Source organism: Vicugna pacos, chromosome 12 (genome assembly GCF_048564905.1).
Source record: "Vicugna pacos chromosome 12, VicPac4, whole genome shotgun sequence".
Classification (NCBI taxonomy): Eukaryota; Metazoa; Chordata; class Mammalia; order Artiodactyla; family Camelidae; genus Vicugna; species Vicugna pacos.
In genome coordinates, this window is record NC_132998.1 from 33,123,694 (window position 1) to 33,143,126 (window position 19,433).

General features: G+C 41.0%; 1 long non-coding RNA gene across 3 annotated transcripts in view; it reads left to right on the forward strand.

Annotated features, from left to right (window-relative positions):
• Positions 1–18,304, forward strand: part of LOC140700203 (uncharacterized) — a 211,645-nt gene extending 193,341 nt beyond the window's left edge. For all 3 annotated transcript variants that reach the window (XR_012078519.1, XR_012078518.1, XR_012078517.1), the window contains one exon: positions 18,007–18,304. This is a non-coding gene — a long non-coding RNA (uncharacterized lncRNA). The remainder of the gene's footprint in view (positions 1–18,006) is intronic.
• Positions 18,305–19,433: the final 1,129 nt, after the last annotated feature.

The following is a 19,433-nucleotide window of genomic DNA, read 5'->3' on the forward strand; positions in this document are numbered from 1 at the left end:
CTAAAGCTCTTAGCACCTTCTAACATAATTAAATTGCACATATATTACGTTAATCATCTGTTTTGCCCAGTTTGAATTTAAGCTCTGTGTGGGCAGGGAGTGATAAGGCATTAAAAAATTTGTTAAGTGAATGAAAAATTGGAGAGGTTTATGACAAAAAATCAGGTTTAGGAAACTGCAAAGTAGGGAGAGGAGCAAGCATCTAGGGCATGAGTGTTGCTGAGAAGGAGGGTAAGGACTACATAAAGAGGATATCTTTACAAACATCCAGGGTCTGGAGTGGGGAACATCCTGCCCATGATTATTTTCCAAATAAACATTTTTTTTTGCCCTTAACAAACCTTATTATAAAGCCACATTAAATAACCTTTGCAATTCAACATTCCTCCCAAGTAGCAATGCATTCCTAGAACAAAAGGAGGGCAATCTAATCACCATAATATTTTGAGAGTTGGGACACCTCAGATCTTGTGTCTCTTCTGCTGGGCTTTGTATTCCCTTCACATCAAGCACACCGTGACACTCCTGTCATGTCATCTTATCATTTTTTTTTCTTTCTTTTCAAAACCATAAGACCTGATAGAGTACAAGTTTAGCAGTTTAAGTAGCTTTTTACTGGCAAGTAAACAAATACTTCAAGCTCATAACAGATGCACAAGTCCACTTTGGGAGAGATGCATTACGGACTCAGGTGCATCCTGAGTGCTCTCATAATCACATTTGTTCATTTGTTCATGTGGTGTACACCTGTACAAATTTGGCACAAGCCTGGGTACAGTGTGGGAGACTCTCAGGTTCAGCACGAACTTCTGATTTTTGTTTAGTTCTCTGAGAGTTGCAGATTGTTTTCCTCTCAATCCATAAAATGATAGGATTCTTAGCATATCTAGAAGCTGCTCTTGCCCTTTGGTGAAAGTATTAAATACAGACACAAAGAAACCAACATGGATCCAAGACCACAGATTTAATGTGCAAATACTTTAAAGTAGGCAGCAAAAAAATAGATAAGAGTTTTGTTTTAAAAAAAAAACCCAAACAACAGAGAGAGTTCATGGACAGGGTATAATCGGAGGGAGAGGATTTCTTGTGTACATTATGTTAGTCTCTCTTTAGGAGAATTGTATTAAGATGTTCTGACTTGCATTTGAGGCCTCTCAAAACTTCAACACTGGATATTTTGGTAAATACATGTTTAAAAAAATATCTGATAGCCAAGAGTATGGAAGAGGGAAAGAAAATACTGAAAACCAAGACTATTTCAAGGCTAAAAACTGTTTCTTGACTTTTCAGAATGTTTAGCAGAAGGTTAATTCGCACAGAAAATGTTGAAAGACTTAGGCTTTCATTCTTGTTTCTCAGCATATACATTATACTCTTCTGTTATATGTGGGATTGAAAAGTATTGTGCTTTATAGACCTAAAATCAAGACCTCAAAGACATGGATGATTGCACTTCAGTTTTATCCTTCATTCTAAGAGTAAGGAATGTGAGGTCCCAGAGAAGTACTTCTTTTCCTTTATGAAAACACAAGCAGAACACACACACACACACACACACACCCCAAAGAAAGGTCTGGCCTTTCGCTGGGTCCTGAGAGAGAACCTCTGAGACCTTAGAATAGGATACTTGACAAGAGTGTCATTGTTTACCTGTGGCCTTGAACCACACTGGATGGCTTATACTAACGGTGTGATTTATGGTGGGGGTCTGGGACATGTGGTATCAGTTTGACCTCTAGAGTCCTGGAGGCTGAGAGACAAACGTCAGCCACAAGGGTGCTCCATGCCTATATGGCTGACCCTCAGTAAAACCTTAGACACTAAGAGTTGGTGAACTCCCCTGATTGGCAATACTGTATAGGTGTTGTCACACGTTGTTTCTGGGAGAATTAAGTGCTATCCCTATAACTCCACTGGGAAAGGAGAGCTGGAAGCTTGTGCCTGGTCTCTCTCCTGATTTTAACCTGTGTCCTTTCTCTGTAGTTAACCATGGCAGTGCATATAACAGCTTTTCTGAGTTCTGTGAGCCCTTCTGGAATCACTGAACCAGGGGGTAGAGTGGGAAGCCTTCAACAATACCCTCCCTCCAAGGAGAGGAGCTGTCCTTGCACTCCCTTTGCAGCTTGTGTTCCTAACAACTCCGGTAAACAGCTAGCGCCCACATGCAGACTATTTGGCAACCAACTTGGGCTGTTTCCCCTGCTTTCAAGGCTGTTCTCATGCTGGATGTTTTAAAAGGGAGAACAACAGAAGCTGAAGTCCCTTTTGTGAGTGTAGCTGACTTACAGACCAAGCCGCCTATCTGGAGGATGCTGAGAGACTGGGGAGAATCGCTGACTTCTATTCCTCAGTTGTGTCTGGCTGTGATACTTCTTGAAGGCTCTTGAAGACAGCAGCTTTCAAAAAGTCATTAATCTGCCACCGGGAGGACAAATGCGTGTCTCTCTTTGTGACCTTCGTATCATGTTTCTGTAGGGAGGTGTCAATCATTATCAGACTCATTAAAATCACCCTCAAAACAAATGTTGATTTTCTTTACCAGTGTCTCCACAAACTTGCATTAGACCTGGGTGCTGATGCCAAGGCATTTAATATATCTGTCCTCTCTTTTTTGGGGGAGGACGGACAGATACATTAAAAACAAACAGCAAGGCTGACAAAACTTCACAGGTCGACACTAACACACAGCCAAGCACTGAGAACCATACTCTCAATCTGGGCTAATAGTTCTGAAGTCTGGCAGGCTGATAGGAGATTGAGGTGGACCCATCTAGCTGGAGTAGAGGAGGCTGGAGAGGAGTGGGATGGGTCTAGGAAGGCCATGAAGGCTAAACAAATGAGTCTGATCTTCATCTATAGGTTTAGGGAGCTTTCAAAGGTCTCAGGATTCTGCCCTCAACTCAGCTCTTTATTCCAGCTGCTAATGCTTGCTGAGTATACAGCATATAATAGACCATCTTCCTTGCCAGTTCTGCACTGTCCTCTCTCTCTCGTTCAGTCTACGTCTCTCTACTCCCACAAATCCAGCTTAAGTTCAGTCCCATCAGAAATATGTTTGGCCTGCCTAGACTTGGTTATTTCAAAGGCTTCTTAGTAATTCTGTGCCCTCTACACTTTAGCGTTAAGCTGAATTTTTGTAGTAGATACACTCCTGAAGGCAGTCTGTGGAGTCAGTTTTGGTATAACGACCCTCTACTTTGCCATACATTTTCAACATAAAATTGTACGTTATGTTTCACTGGAAAACTTTTTGGTATCCAAATCCAATCCAGTCATGTTTATGAACTCAGTCACCTTTTGGAAATCATATCTAAAAGTTATTTGAGTCAATTTTTTCCTGATGAAATAACAATAATGCAAAAGTAAATCAATATAAATGCAAAACAGCTAAGGTTTTTTTTTTAAATTACAGTAACTCAAAGTTTTAGCAGTAAGCTTATCTGAACAGAGCTTATTGATAATAAAAAAATCTCAAGTGGTTTATGAAACCTGTAGGTGAAATGCATATCCCTCTGGATACACTGAGTTTTTTTCCTCCTGAAGAATTTTGTAGGCATGGCTGATTTTATAAAATGAACAGAAGATGTAGACTGGAGGAAGAGGCAGCACTAAAGCAAAAGCAAGATAAGGATTTAAAACATATCAGTAAATGAACAATTGGTAACCCCCTGTGTTACCACATTTTCTTCTCTGCTTTATTCTCATATTTTCACACAATTAATAAGGGGAAAAGCTGGGACTCCAGCAGTTCCAGCTCCATAATCATGGTTTTTTCCAATTTATCACAGCTGCCCTCAGCAGTGCTCATTAATCTTTGAAAATTTTCTTCTTTATATGGCAGATCTCTCTACTGTTGCAGGTACCTCTAAATGAACATGACAAAACCAGAGCTCATTCTCTCTCTTTGCCCCCAAACTTGCTTCTCTTTGATGATCTGTTACTAACAGTGTCATCAACTCAGATGTTCATCACACATACTTCAGTTCACATTTGAGTCTTGTCTCTTGCCCAGCTCTTATATCCATTCGTTCGTGTAGATTCTGCTCTCATGATGCCTCTCAATCCCTTCCTTTCTTGCCTTCTCTGCTGCTGCCATCTTGGCTCTAGTCCTTATTTTATTTTAATTATTTTTTGCATATGCACCTGTAGCAGCTCCTAACTGGTTCCTTAGCTTTCAGTTTCTCTCTTTCTGCCAGTCTCTCCTTTGCAGTGAAGAAACTGTTCATCTGTTTTTCTTACACCTAAAATACCCTTTCCCTGTCTACACTTTAAAATATTCTATTCATTCTACAAAGTCACCTCCACATATGCTTTCTTCTTTCTCCACTGGGTAGAGCAATTTTTATCAATGACCCTAATTAAATGTCCTCTTGTGTCCATATCCTTTGTTCAGTTACTTGATGATTTCTTCTCAAACTGACACTAGGCTTGTTCTTGTGACTTGGTTAGGCTAAAGGGACAGTAAAAAGTCACTCAAGCAGAGGCTTAAAAAAGCCATATGTCAATTTTGGCTTTTTTTTTTTCCTGCTTGATCCTCTGCATTTTCTCTGAGAACATGTACAGGGGGTCCTACTGGAAATGAGACACATGAAACAAAGCCAAGTCATAACCCAGGTTGACCCAGACAAGGCTACCCTGGACTGGCCATCCAGCATCTGACTGCAGATACATAATTGAGCCAAGCCAAGATCAGTAGAATCATTCAGCTGACTCCTATACATGTGAGAAATTATTAATGGTTGGAATTTTGTGTCCAAGTTTGGGGTGCATTATTATGCAGCAGTAGCTAACTGACAGATTCACTATGCCTCTTTCTGAAATACTCCCATAGTATTTTGTACATACTGTTACTATAGCATTTATGATATCTTATTCTTCATCAGACATCATGAATGTTGATGGACTGAGTCCTTTTAAGTCTGGGGCTGCATTTTTTATACCCCTAGTATCTAGCACACAGTAGGTACTCAATAAATATTTATTTATTAAATTAAGGCATGTAAGTGTACATCAACTTACCTATCCCTACTCTGTTACAGAACAACTGAGTCAAATGTGGGGTTTTTCAGCCATTCAGATTTAGCAAGAGCTTCTGTTTCAGTCAAGTCTGTGCTTAATTGTGAAAGAAAAGTGTTTGAAAATTAGTTTTTATTCTTTAAAGTTTTTTCTCTCAAGCAATATATTTGGAGATTAAGTAGCTTTTGTCAAAGGGAAAGAGCAGTCAGTCAACTCAGCTCCAGTTCATGGCTTGAGACTTCCCAAGGGGAGGACATGTGCTGGATCTTGATTTTCCTACCTTCCACGGTAGGAAAAGTACTGGGATCTAGGGAAGGAGGAGGAAGATGAGAACATATGAGTGATTTCTACAAAGCCTTCATTTTCCTTTTACTGTAGACAATGGTAAAATATGTATTGCCTTTCAACTGAGCCATCTTTTCCCTGTTGGCAAACCTAAGTCAAGTTTCATAGATGAAACTCTATAGGCAGCACTAATTTATTCTGAGCAAAGAGGTAAAAATGACTATATATTTTTGAATTTTTTCCAGCATGTTTATGCATATATTTGACAGTCTACCAACCTTCTATGAAGAGACTCTATGTAACACAGGGAATTTGCTTTTCCTATTTATAAAATATTAAGGCTGTAATATTTAAGTTATACTAGTACCCTAAATACCAGCCATTGATTTACAGATGTATTTTATGGTTATTTTGATTTCCCAACCAGTGGCAAGTCATATATCATATATATACATATATGAATATATATGTATAAATGCATATTCATATTCACATATATGCACATTATATATTATTAACCATTCATATATTTAAGGTCGTAGCAAGGGACAACTGGGAGAACCTCAAATTGTACCCCCAAGAAAACCAGCTAACCAGCTAGTGACATAGGTACTCCTCTGACTCAGCAAGACTCTCCTCACATGGACAGCCAAGGTCCTGGTAAAACAATGCCGCAGATCAGTGGCTTAATAGGACCTTGGGGGGCTATAGCAAGGGACAGCTGGGAGAACCTCACATTGTACTCCCAAGAAAATGGGGGTCCATTGTCTCAATTTTCTACCCCTCCTCCCAAGCTCACAGCCTGCCTAGTAGAGCACTGTATACACAGCAGACATTTAGTAGATTCATTTACCACTTCTCAGCCAACCTCACCTTCTGCCCCTTTTGAGTTTTCTGAAACATTAGACGCTCCTGTCTTCAACCTCCTTGGTACCAGAACTGGCACAATATTTGCTACACATCGACACTTGGACACTGACTAATGGCATCATCTAGGGAAGAACTTCATTTCTTTTCAGGCTTTTATTGCCAAGGCTAATTGCTTATTTAAGTAAGTGCATCTGACTTGAATAGCAATTGAGGATGTTTTGGGATAGTTTGAGTATTGAATTTCACATGCAGTGACCAAGAATAAGAAAATTCAGGTTAATGTTCTGAAAAGTTTTAATCAATAAAGAGGCCTTTCCTTACAGAAGGAAATTGGCCTTGGCAATAGCAGACATAATCAAGTGCCCACAGAGGTCAGGCGGGTAATGGAAATGAGTCAAGTAGGTGGGGATTGTGGTGAATTGGGGCTGACCACTGGGCCAGCCCTTCCTGACTGCTGTAATGTGGGAAGGCAGGTCCAGGGTGGCCAGGTCATCAATTTTTAAAGCCAATCTGGAAATTCAGATTTTATTTAAATGTGAGATTTGAGCTTCAGTTGTTGACAACTAATTAAAGAATATGGATTATTCTCATGGCTATCTGTTTTCTTCCTTTAAGCTTACAGAGAAACAGTTTATGGATTTTCCAACTATTGTTTTTTTTACTACAGTAATGAACCATTATTCCATTTTGACCTGTGACAGCTATATCACAAGGTATAGTGGGAAATTACCTGGGGGAATGTCTGAAGCTATGTTTAAAGTAAGCATCATCTATTGAGCAGAAAATCTGTATGAGTGTCTTTGAATATATTTATTTCCTGTAAAATTAGTGCTTCCTGTAAAAACGCCACATCTTGTATTGGAAATGTCTGGGAAACACCACCTTTTGTGAATAGGGGCTAACCGTCTAGTGACATAGGGACTCCTCTGACTCAGCAAGACTCCCCTCATACGGACAGCTGAGGCTCAGGTAAAACAATGCCACAATTCAGTGGCTTAATAGGACCTTAGAGGGACATAGCAAGGGATAGCTGGGAGAACCTCACATTGTACCCCCAAGAAAATACCAACCAATATCCTTTATGGTAAAGTGTGTCTACAGATACTTACATCCAAGGCGAGCTTTGGGATATAAATTTGCAGTGTTGGGCTGTACCTGGTTCTCACGGGTACAATTGATCAGTTGGTAAATATGATCCTTTGTCCCTCGAGTGCCCCTTCTTGGACATCCGTCTTCTGGACGCCTCAAACCTCCTCCAGCATCCAGGCACTAACGGGTTAATGCCTGTCCCTGTATTGCAGAGAGTCCATTGTCTTTTCCTGTTTCCAAGCCATACCAGTAGCAAATATCTAATTATTATTTTGGAACATGTGACCCAGAATGCCAGGACTTCATGAACAGCAGTGTGGTTTGATTATTAGAATGTTTTATTCTTACTGCTTTCCTTTTAGTAACCATGGGCTATCGGGAAGCCTGAGATGAGTGAGAACAAACAGCTTAAGAAATGCAACACTTATTTTACTAAAAGCCAGGGGTCCTTTGCTCCAGTCCCAATATATCCAATAGATAGTAGATGCCCTAAAGCGTATTTTATGGGTTTCGTCTCACAATTTTTCTATTATTGGAAATTTTTGACTGGCTAATTTTAAAACAGATTTTTTTTCTCCCCCTGCAAATATGCAGGCTCTGCAGACATACCCTGTGGTAGCTGTGAAACAGTTGGAGAATTCCCCATGTTCAGTGACCTCGAAGTCACACTTCAAGCTGTGCGGTGGTCTCTTGCTAGTACAATAAAACATATATGAGTCATGACTGGCTGCAGTGTCAGGAGCGGGCATTTTAGTGTTTTAATAATCTGGCGCCATTAATTTTGGTGGTTGCTGTACATGTTTCTATTTTTGTCTCCAGTTAGAATCATCAAGAAAGGAGTCAACCGCAGATGCTTTTGTAAAACTCTCATTTACAAAAATCAAATGTCCAAGACAGTGATCACACTTTCACAGTGAATCATGCCTATTACGTGCTTTCCCGTAAATGACCACCCAAGAGCCTGACCAGAGAGCAAGGAGGAAGCAGGAAGTGGGGGAGAAAGTAATGAGGCGGCAGAGCTCGGCTTTCACAAACAAGGCTTTTCTCTAATTGCTCCCTCCTGTCGCAGCCACCGTGGCAGCAGTGGCAGCCTCTGACCTCAGCCACTGTGGTCTACCCGGGTAACAAGGAGCTGCGCATCAGCAGAGAGGAGTAGGACCTGCACAGACATAGAGATAAACATCAAAATCACATATTTGTAGTATGAAGATTGTTAGTGGTGGAATTGTGGCCCCCAAATTCATATGTCAAAATCCTAATCTTCAGTACCTGAGAATGTACCTTCTTTGGAAATAGGGTCTTTACAGGTGTCATTAGTTAAGTAATGATGAGGTCATACTAGACCAGGGTGGTCCTTTGATCCAGTATGACTTATATGTCTTTATAAAAAGGGGAAATTTGGAAACAGATACACAAGGGGAGCATGCCACGTGAAGACAGAGGGAGTGCTGGAGTGAGGGAGCTACAAGCCAAGGAACACCAAGGATCGTAGCATCCACCGGAATCTAGCAGGAGGCAAGGAAGGACTCTCCCCATCAGGTCTTGGAGGGAACACGGCCCTGCTGGCACTTTGATTTCAGACTTCTAGCCTCCAGAACTGTGAGATAATAAATTTCTGTTGTGTTAAGCCACTCATTTTGTTTTGGCAGCCCTGACACTGATACAGAGACCATGCCTCAGTCGCTGTGGCTTGAGGTGAAGGTTTGAATGTAAGGGTCTGTTACATCTCAGAGCACTCCAAAAATCTGAGTTTGGGGGAATGAAATCTGTTGGCTTGCTCTGATGTTATATTTTCCTATCTGTAGACCTTACATCAGAGGGGCATGAAAGCTTGGAGACTGAGAACAATCACTTTGGGGTCATGCTCAGGCTGAATCACTTAAGGGCTGTGTGGTCCTGGGAACATTACTCAATCTCTGTACTTTTCAGGTTCCACATCTGTAAAATGGGGATAATAATACCTCATGGAAGCAGATACAATTCATAAAGATCAAGTGCGATAGAGTATTAAACCATGTTCATTCAGTAACTATTTATTGGGTCATGGTATGTGCTGCATTTACAGACAAGTAGAGAAAAATGAATGAGAAAAAAGACAAAATAATTACAAACTCTGACAAAAGCTTGGGAAGAGGCCAATAGGGTCTTGAAAGAGAGTCTAAATGGTGGGGGGGAGGTAGCAGTGGGATCCCCTTTAGAAAGTCAAAGACTGCTTCTATGAAGTGGTAAAATTTGACCTGACACCAAGTATGCATAAACAGTGTTAGCTGGGTGAAGAGTTGGGGAAAGAGCTCATAGATGGAGGAATCAGCCTTTGCAAAGGCCCTGAGGTAGAAAGATGATGGCATGTTCAAAAACTGTCTCTTATAATAAGGGACAGATGGCTATAGTAGTTTCCATTACTGCCCTAACACGTGACCACAAACTTAGGTGCCTAAAACAACATCCGTTTATTATCCCACAGTTTCTATGGGTCAGAAGTCTGGGCACAGCTGAGTTTTCTGCTTAGTGTCTCCTAAGGCTGAAATCAGGATGTTGGTCATGATGCACTTCTTATCTGGGAACTTGGGAGGCCTCGCTGGTGGTTGGCAGAATTCATTTCTTTCTCACACACGCCTTCTATCTTCAAGCCAGCAACAACAGGTTAAGTCCTTCTCAGATTTCAGTTCTCTGTCTTGACTGCCTTTGCTTTTAAGGGCTTGTATGATTTTTATTGGACCTGCTTTGGATTATCTATGATACTCTATTTTAAAGTCAATTGATTAGTCCTTTAAATATACTGATTGTAACATATTCATGGGTGTGATGTCTCATCAGATTCACAGCCTTGGATTGGGGATTGGGGCATGGAATCTTCTTGCAGCTGTATTGCTCCCTACCACAAGCTATGATGACTATGGAAAGGCATCTGTCAATGCAGGGTCATGATGAAGGTTCTGAAATTTAATTTAATGGCAATAATTATAGTATTTACTATTATCATGTAACTGCTATGAGTAGCATCTATGCATTAGCACTAAGCACTGTGCCAGACACTATAAACATAGACTCATTTGATCCTCCGAATGGCCCCTTGAGAGAAGTACCACTGAACTTAATTTACAGATGAGGAAACTGAGGCTCAAGCAACTTACCAAGGACCACATATCTCCTTGATGTGTGATGAATCCCACGTTTAAACCCAGATCTGTCTGGTTCCAAATTATTAGCATTTTAATTTAAAATCCCCCCTATTTAGGCTTCTGAGATATATATTTTTAGAGGTTTCAATAGGAGCTTTTCTGTTCTTATGGGAAAATGCATAATTGCATCTAACTAGACATTTTTCTGTTTGAGTCTCTTAACCATGCCTAGGGGGAGCTTGGTAATTCCAATCATTAGGTCATAGCTCAGGACTAGAGCAGAGATGGCTTCTTATGTGTGGAAGAGAGTTTTAAGGAATTACTGGAACTCAAAGGAAAAGATCAAAGCTTGCTCAATTTTTGATATACTTTTCTTAATATTTGGTTGGTAGACTTTTAATTTTCATGGGACCAGTGCATTCCTGAATACTATCTCCTGGTTTGACTTTGGAAATAAATACCTTGATTTGGTTGAGGGGACTGAACTTTGAAAATTTTTCAAAGTAGGTAGCAAACACACACCAGTGTTTAATAACGGGACCATAGTATCCATCTTCTAATCTTCTTCAAGGACCTCATTAATTATCTGTATTTTAATGACAGAATCTTGGTCATTTCTATGAATTTTTTCATAACCCCTAAAGAGAACCTTCTAGTCCAGGGGCATATTATTACTTGAGGCTAGAGAATATGGCCTGCTCTTACCCCATTGCCCTCCCTGTTCACCTCTTGGTCCAGCCTGCCAAGGATGAAGTTCTAGGGTCTGACTTTATGTTGGGGACAAGAGGTGACATTCACATATTAGTTCCTACTTCCTATCAGCTATCTATACACAGTGATCTCTGCTTTAGGATCTTGTAGGCAATAAACATAGAGGACTGTAGTTGTGGAACCCACCTTCAGAAGGTAGCTAAATCTTTTTCAAGGACATGGGGGGAAGATGGACTCTGCTTCTCTTTGGGAAAGCAGGTGGGAGTGTTGTGGGGAGGAGGGAATAGGGAGAAGTCATGTCCCATTGACTGCAGCTGCCTGTGTCCTGGGAGATTGCCTGGCATACATTTGCAGAAGTGGTCTGGCCCTAAGCCCCAGGTACCTGCTGACTCAGGGCAACTCATCATTAGTTAATATTTCAGTGCCCATTGGGTGCTGCTTCCCTGTGCTTGCTGTAGCTCTATAAATGCTTGCTTGGGGATATGCTGCTAGAACCAGAGCTCCAGGAGAGAATAAGAAACATGTATGCATTTGCATTGCCAAAAACCATTTCTTTGCAGCTGCAGTACAGAAACAGATATCAACACATTTAAGCCATGCAGGAGGGGGAAGAATTCCACCCAGAATGAAACTTTGTTTGCCAAATTTCTTGCTAGTCTTTCCTATACAGGGTATAGGAAACATTCCCAGAAAGAGAATGCCAAATGAAGTTACAACAAACTAAAAAAGACAATTCACGAGGGAGCAAGATCTTCAGCAAATGAAAAAAGTGTAAATGGTAATATTCCAGTAAATTAGCTCCTAGAGAAGCCCTTGGGCAGAACAGTAAGCCATTATAATTAAGGATTTGGAAAATATCAGTATTTAATTAGAGCCTCTTTTCTTGGTAAAATGCTGTTGTTTTGCTGTAACTTCAGGTGTAAACAACTAAACATACCCATTTCAAAAACACGTTTTGTTGCAAGCCTAGAATCAGTGCTAATGTTAATTTTCTTATCACGGCTTCCTCGCCTGCTTTTTTGTTTGTGATCAGAGCTGAATTTTAAGAGCAGGTTTTATCTTTAGTTCCCAAATACAGCCATCTTTAGCTCCCAGGCTGTTATAAGTACTTCTTCACAAACACTCAGGAACATCCTAATAATTCAGTCCAACATCATAAAATACCTACTCCCCCATAATCTAATAAACACAGTTCCTCTAATATTTATGCATATTTGCGGTGGTTGTTTCAGATAAGGAGTTTTCAAATCCATTTCCAGTGTAATCAAATATCTTGACAATAGCAGAATGTCTTGCTTTATCCCGTAACAACAGCAAACATTTCGGAAATTGGTCGTGCCACCTGAAATGTTGATTTAAAAAAAGAACGCAACAATCACACAGGGAATGCCTAGTGCCTAACTCACCATCAGTCTTAACCTCCACTTTTCACACCTGTAAGTCCTGACAACAGATAAACCTTTATTCCTTTGCCCATACTGGGGCGCATGTAACTCAAAATGTTTTCCTGCCGTGATGGAGAAGATGAGGCATTATCAAGACTAACACTACAATTTAACGCTTCAGAGGAGCAGTGTATATCATTACTCCCTCTGTAGCCAAGCACACTAATTAATATTTATTGCACCTGTCAAGCCAGAAGGCACGGCCAATCCATTCCTGTGGCAGTTCATTGGGAGACTGGACACCATATTTCTCCTTGGCAGACATGTTTGGGTCATCGGCAAAGACAGGAGCCCCTTCCCTCAGTGAGACATCGTAAACTCTCCCCTTTCTCTTGCAAAATTAAACCATTAATTCTACTTGTGTTAATTTTTATCCTTGTTCGGAAGCGCTGTAAAAAATAAGTGAGGGGAGGGTGGAGGAAGAATGAGAAACAGCTGCATGTTCAGGATCAGCTGTCTAACGTATTTATTAGAACAAGGGCTTTTGGAACCCACGACCTCTGCTTTTTATCAGCCATCCCTTAAAGGTTACAGGCATGTAGGGGGAAAGATGGTTATAAATCCTCATGAAGTTTAATCAAAAGTGGCAGACCACCCAGCAGTAAACACGTTATTAAAACTCTTTAGATTAAAACTTTGTTCAGCATTGTCAACAGAGCTCCATCATCAACAGGTAGCTGGCAGTGGAATTAATTAAGTGAGGGTAAAATAATAAATGGATTCTGATATCGCACCTACAGCAAGGAATTTGGCACTTGGAACGGAGAAGTTTCTGTCGAGGCTGTGAATCATTCTATAGTGCATCCGAGCAAACCCAGCACGGTTGTGGAATGGAGTTTACTCAGAAATTTAATTAGGAGAACATGTAAATGGTACTGGAGAAAAGTAGGGCACCAAATGCTGCTTTATTTATTTTATCTTACTTTTTGCTAATTCTATCAGGCACACCTGTGTCATTAGAAACCACACGACCCGAACTGCCAAGCTTCTGATTAACAGAAGGAATACCCGTGAACTTTTCACTGAAGATGATCTAAGCCATTATATCTTGCCTTTAAAAATAATTGTTCTTCCCTTGAGGATGATGATATTAATGATGATAATAACCGAGCAACAATAGCAATAATAATAAAAGATCCAGCATCTTCTGAGCTGGTACAATGCCCCAGGTACCAAGTGCTTTACATACATTACCTCATTTAATTCTTACAACCCTTTGAGGTAGGAATTATTAGTTCCATTAAATGGATGAGTCATTGAGGTATGGAGGGGTGTTGTAACCAGTGTTACCCAGGCACCAACTGTTACACTCTAAAGCCCGTCTCCTGACTGCTGCCTATTTTCTAGGATGTAGGTCTCTTTGGAGAGCAACGACGGTAACTGTGAAGAAGAAGAATTCATTTACATGACATAGCAGCACTTCTACAACCTCCCTGCTGCCGTTCCCTGGTTCCTGCATTGGTCATTATGTCACCTTGGCAGTGTTCTTCAAGACCTGAACTCTGATTTCTAAGTTCTTTCTATTTTGACTGTCCCCGTCTCTTCTCCAGGACCCTTGATGGCTCCCTGGTGGTCTTCTCTGTTACTCATTCGCGGTAAGATCCACACTTCTCAGTCCCTAACATGATTCCATTGGCGCCTTCTATTCTTTTATTCCATTTCTCTCTCCCTTATGTCCTCGCACATCCATCCAGCTGCTGTATGCAGTGTCCTTAATTATCCTTTCACAGTGCATTACTACAGACCAATAACATTTAACCATAAGCATCTTTCAGTGTGTCTGTGGGCTTACTGCTGCCATAGACTTTGAAAGTCAATTTAGTGATTTTTAATGTTCGGCGGGTCAGGAGGAGGTTGATGATGATTTATTTGGAATTGACAGTGCCCTGGTTTATAGGAGGGCTTCTTAAATTTCAGCCTAATGCCAAGAAGACTGTACAGAAGAGCAGTTAAGACTGGGCTTTATAATTAGACCGTACTTTCCACTTATTGAGCTGGCCTGTCACCTAATGCCCCAGCCTGTTTCCTCCTTGTAAGATGGGGATATTTATTTCCCCTTGACAGTATTGTCATAAAAATTAAGTGAGATGACATACATAAAAGTCTCAGCACAGTGTAAGCAATCAATACTATTAGAAGTTTTGCATGTGGTTTTCAAATGGAGGTCCTCAGAGCAGCAGTTGCAGCAGCAGCATTACCTGTGAACATGTTAGAAGTGCAAGTTCCTGGGCCCACCCTTGACCTACTCAACTGGAAATCCTGGGGGTGGGTCCCAGTCATTGCATTGTAACGAGTCCTCAAGTGATTGTGATCCTCTAGTGTTTGGGGACCACTGGTCTACGTTCCAAGGTTTCTCAATGACCAGAGTTAACGTTTTGACTTCCCCACCCTGTTGTCTGGAGAATGATGGTGGCAGCTTGCCCAACATCTTTCTCCTCTTCACTCTTGGTGCCTGGGGGTGGGAATTCAGCTGGCTTCCCTATCCAGAGGGAAATTTTAAGGGGAAAACTTTGCTCCATTAGGGGCTCACTTGTTTTTCTAATAAATGTCTCCTGTCTCCCTACACTGTTCTAGTGAAAATTGTGGGATCCTCCGGGTAGGAGCTAATTCCATGCTCTGTGGATTGTTCGTCCCACTTTTTACTCCTAATGATCACTCCTAATAATAATAATTACTGAAAGCTTTTCTTTGACTTGATTACTGCCTCATGCTGAAGAAAAAAAATCCCTTCTATTTTTCTTTCCTTTTCTGAGGTCTGACAAATGACTATTACCATGTTAAATCACTCACCTGTGTAAAGCAAAGATTTTTACCCATGTCTCTGATGTTTGTTCTTTAACATCTTTAGAAAAACATAGAACTTATATTAAATTCTAAACAGGGACGTTCACTTTAAACAAAGGTCGGTGGCTTTTTTCCCCTTTTTACTTGTTTTACTGTTTAATTCAACCCTGGAAGACTGGCACACGCCTCATTTCCTCCTCATCTCTATTTCACTGGTGACTGAAGTGTTTTGAATTAATTTTGTTAAATTATTAATAGCTCATGATTGGAAAACATTCCAGCATTGGAGTTTATGTTGCATCATGTGCTGTGCACTAATATGACAGATTTCATGCACATGGATGCATATGCACCTACTGGTTAGGTGAAATGCTGGCTCCAGCCTCACCCACAGTAGAATTCTCATGAAGACAAAATTTAATAATGAAGCAGATATTTTCGTTTTCATTAAATCGGGACAGTTTCCTGGGAATCAAATGATTAGAGCTGGCATGTGGGTTGGGTCATTCATTTATTCAGCAGAAATGTGCTAGGCACTCTGTTAGGCAATGGGAATACAAAGAGGGTACAAGGAGACACTGGCCTTGCCCCTGTGGAGCTTACAGTCTGGTGGGGAGGACAGATGTTAATCAAAGAGTCACTGGAACAAATGTAAAATGACAGCCATGATAACTGTTACAGAGGAACGGAGCATATAACTGGGAAATTGACCTGGTCTTTCCTAAGAAGTGGTGTTTCCCTAAAGCGAGGCAGGAATGTGATTTATTTCTGGTAAGGGGGTGGGATGGTCATGGGAAAGGGCATTTTAGGCAGAAGGGACAACATGTACAAATGTCCTGTGGCAGGAGGGAGCGTGGTATCTAAGGGGGCCTGAGAAAGGGTGGCTAGAGGTCAGGGAACAGTGAGGAGCCATTGAAGAGTTTAAAGCAGAGGAAGATGTAAATAGATTTAAGTTAGGGTAAGATCACTCTGGTTGTAGTGTGGGGCGTGGATTGTCAGGATGGATGCGGGCAGACCAGCCAGCAGGCTACTTCAGGAGAGATGGCACAGAAAGGTTGGATTGGGATAGGAGTGGCAGAGATGGGGAGAGTGAGTGAGTAGAGATAATTACGAGACAAAAACAACAGGATGGTGATGGGCAGAGAGGTGATTCTCAGATTCTGGTGTACATAGGGGTGCTGTTCAGTGAGCTAAATGGACCCCTGAAAGAAAACCAGGTTCACCAGGGAAGCTCATGTTTCTTTTTAGGCTGTTGAGTGTGATGAGCCAAGGAAGTAGCTGGATATTTGGGCCTGGTGGTCAGAGAAAAGTCTGAAATGGCATATGTACGTATGCACTTGTATGCACGTATGTGGTGATGTAGCCACAGGCATGGATGAGAAGCTGGGGGCCTAGACTTTAAGGACCAAAAACATTTAATTCTAAGTAGAGGAGAAGATAAAGGAAGAATGGCCAGAGGGAGAGAAGGAAATCAGGAGAGTGGGGTATCGCTGAAGCCAAGGAAAGAAGGTATTTCAAGAGTGCAGGAGGGGCCAAAAGAGTCAAAGTATATCCAGAGAAAAGGCCAGACCTACTGGATATGGAGAAATCCATGGTTTGGTTAATTTGACATTGGATTTTGGAAAAATAATGAGTGATGATGAACATAACAACAGTCCCTGGAGAATAATGGAGGTATGTCCTACTGAGATTATCCCTCCCTCCGCAACCCCGTCCCTGTAGGGCCCAGAGAGGAAGGAGAGCAGAGGACCCACTGAGGTAATGAAGGGTATGAAGTCCATGTAAAAGGAGGCTTGGAGGTAGACACCAGGGTTTAAACTCTGACTTCAAACTGCATAGCTTGAGTGGATTTATTTTCCTAAGTTTGTTTCTTTATCTGGAAGATAAGCGTAACTACTTTTTAGGTACTTTTGAGTATTAAAGATGAATGTATCAAAAGTTTAGCATGGTAACTGGTCCACAGTAAAGGTTAACAAATGTTCATTCAATAAATAAATTTTGGACTTTAAGCAAGGGAATGATGAAGAGATGTGCATTTTAGCAGAGTGACTATATCTATGTATCTCTCTCTCTCTTTCTATCACTTCATCATTGAAAGGAGGGTAAATACAAGGGACACTCATTTCTGGTACCTTCCAAGGGGGTTTCCAATACTGTGCTCCGCCCTCTGCCCCAGATAGTGTAACTTTTTCATTAATGTCTTCAATGGGGATATAACAACAATTTTATGAATTTACAGATGATACGATGATATGAACATGGAAGCGATGGTAAATATAACTTGTGACAATAAAGATTATAAACCAAACAGAACAAATAGTCTGAATTGAATCAGACAAAAATTTAACAAATATCTACTCTTGAGTCTAATAAATCAACTGTACAAATTTAGGGCAATGTAATTCATGTGGCTTTTTGTAAGAGATTTAGGGTTTAAACGGGCAATGAGTTCTCAAGGCCATGGTGAGTGACAGCTGCCGAAAAAGCTGTGTGGACACTGCTATAATCAACATACTTCAGGTTCTCTCTTCTTTCTGGGTACAGAAACCATCTAGACTACATTTCCCAACCTCTCTTGTGACTGGTTTTTGACCTTAGAACATGAGAAGATGTGCTTCCCTTCTGGGTTAAGAGAGTTAAGCATACTAAGCCTCCTCCATAATTTCTCTTTTCCTTTGACTTAGGGCTCATTCCACTGGGGCGCCCTGAGAACCTAAGAGATGCCAAAGTCTGGGCCCATCAAAGATTGTGTGGAGCAGAGCCCCTCCCCTGCCCTTGCCTCCTGACCTGTGGCCTCATGTTACCAAAAAAGTGAGCAAAAGCAAACCATTAAAGGATTAAGAAGTGGAGATTTGGGGATTGTTGCCACAGTGACCACCATTTTTCCTGATTAAAAACAACAACGGTAGAAATAAAAATAGGAACAAAACGAAACTGCTGTAGTCTTCAGTTACATTAATAAAAGTATGGCTTCCAGATTAATGGGAAATGATATTCTGGAAGAAACTCATCCAGAAAGACACTAAATGACTGGACTAAGTTTTTGTTGTCTGATAGCAGAACTATAGATCACATCTGTAGCATGATTTTTAGTTCTTGGCTTCACACAAGAATATATGGACCTATTGGGAGAGTTCATGGCATGCAGTAGGCACTCAATAAATATCTGTCAAATGAGTAAATATTGAAATGTATGCATTCTGTGGCATGACCACAAGGAGAGATGGTAACCAGAATCCAGGCCCTAGTAAAAGTGGTTAGAGGAGCTGGGATTGTTTAGCTGGGAGAAAAGGAGACAAGATGAGTATCACCAAATATTGAAAGTACTGTTTTGTAGAAGGATTAGATCAGTTTTCTGGGAGTCCACCAGGTGGGACTGGAATAGATAGGTCGAAGTTAGAGTAAGACATTTCTGTTCATTATATGACAATGAAATGTCCAGAAGTCCCTCATCTGTCAGAGATGTTTAAAGGAGAAATGCCCCGTACAGCAGTGGAAATGTTTAAGCCAAGAGTGAGTGACTATCAGTTGGGGGATATTAGAGAGGAAATTCAAGCGTTGGATGGAATGCTGGATAAGACTCCTTACAACTCTAAGATTCTGTGCTTACATTTATATGGTTCTAACTTGAACTTCATCTAGAGCTAGGGTCATCAGTGGCATTGAAGACAGAGTCCTGTGGTGGATGAGAAAAGTCTCTTCCAGCTTTTCAGTAGTAGTCACTGTTCTGCTCCTTATAGACAGGGGTTATTGACGCTTCCCAGCTGTCATCTCTAGGTTGCTAAAAGTGGATCTGCCGATAATTTTCTATCATGAAGACCATATTCACGAGAGGGCTTTGCTTTATAAGTGGTCCTGAACCACTGTAGAGGGTTTTTATTGAGGTTCAGTTCACTTGAAATCTATTGCCACATCAAGTTGAGGAAGACTGAGTGCCCACAGAATGCCAGGAGCTTTGCAGATGACAGGCACCTTCAAGAAGGTTCCATCCCAAGCTGTTAATATCATATCTGCCCCTACAGCTAGTGAAGGTCTGGAGCCCAGCTCTGTGCACTCCATAGCTTGTAGGAAAACACATACCTTGCCTTGTGTGAGAGTTTCCATTCACCAG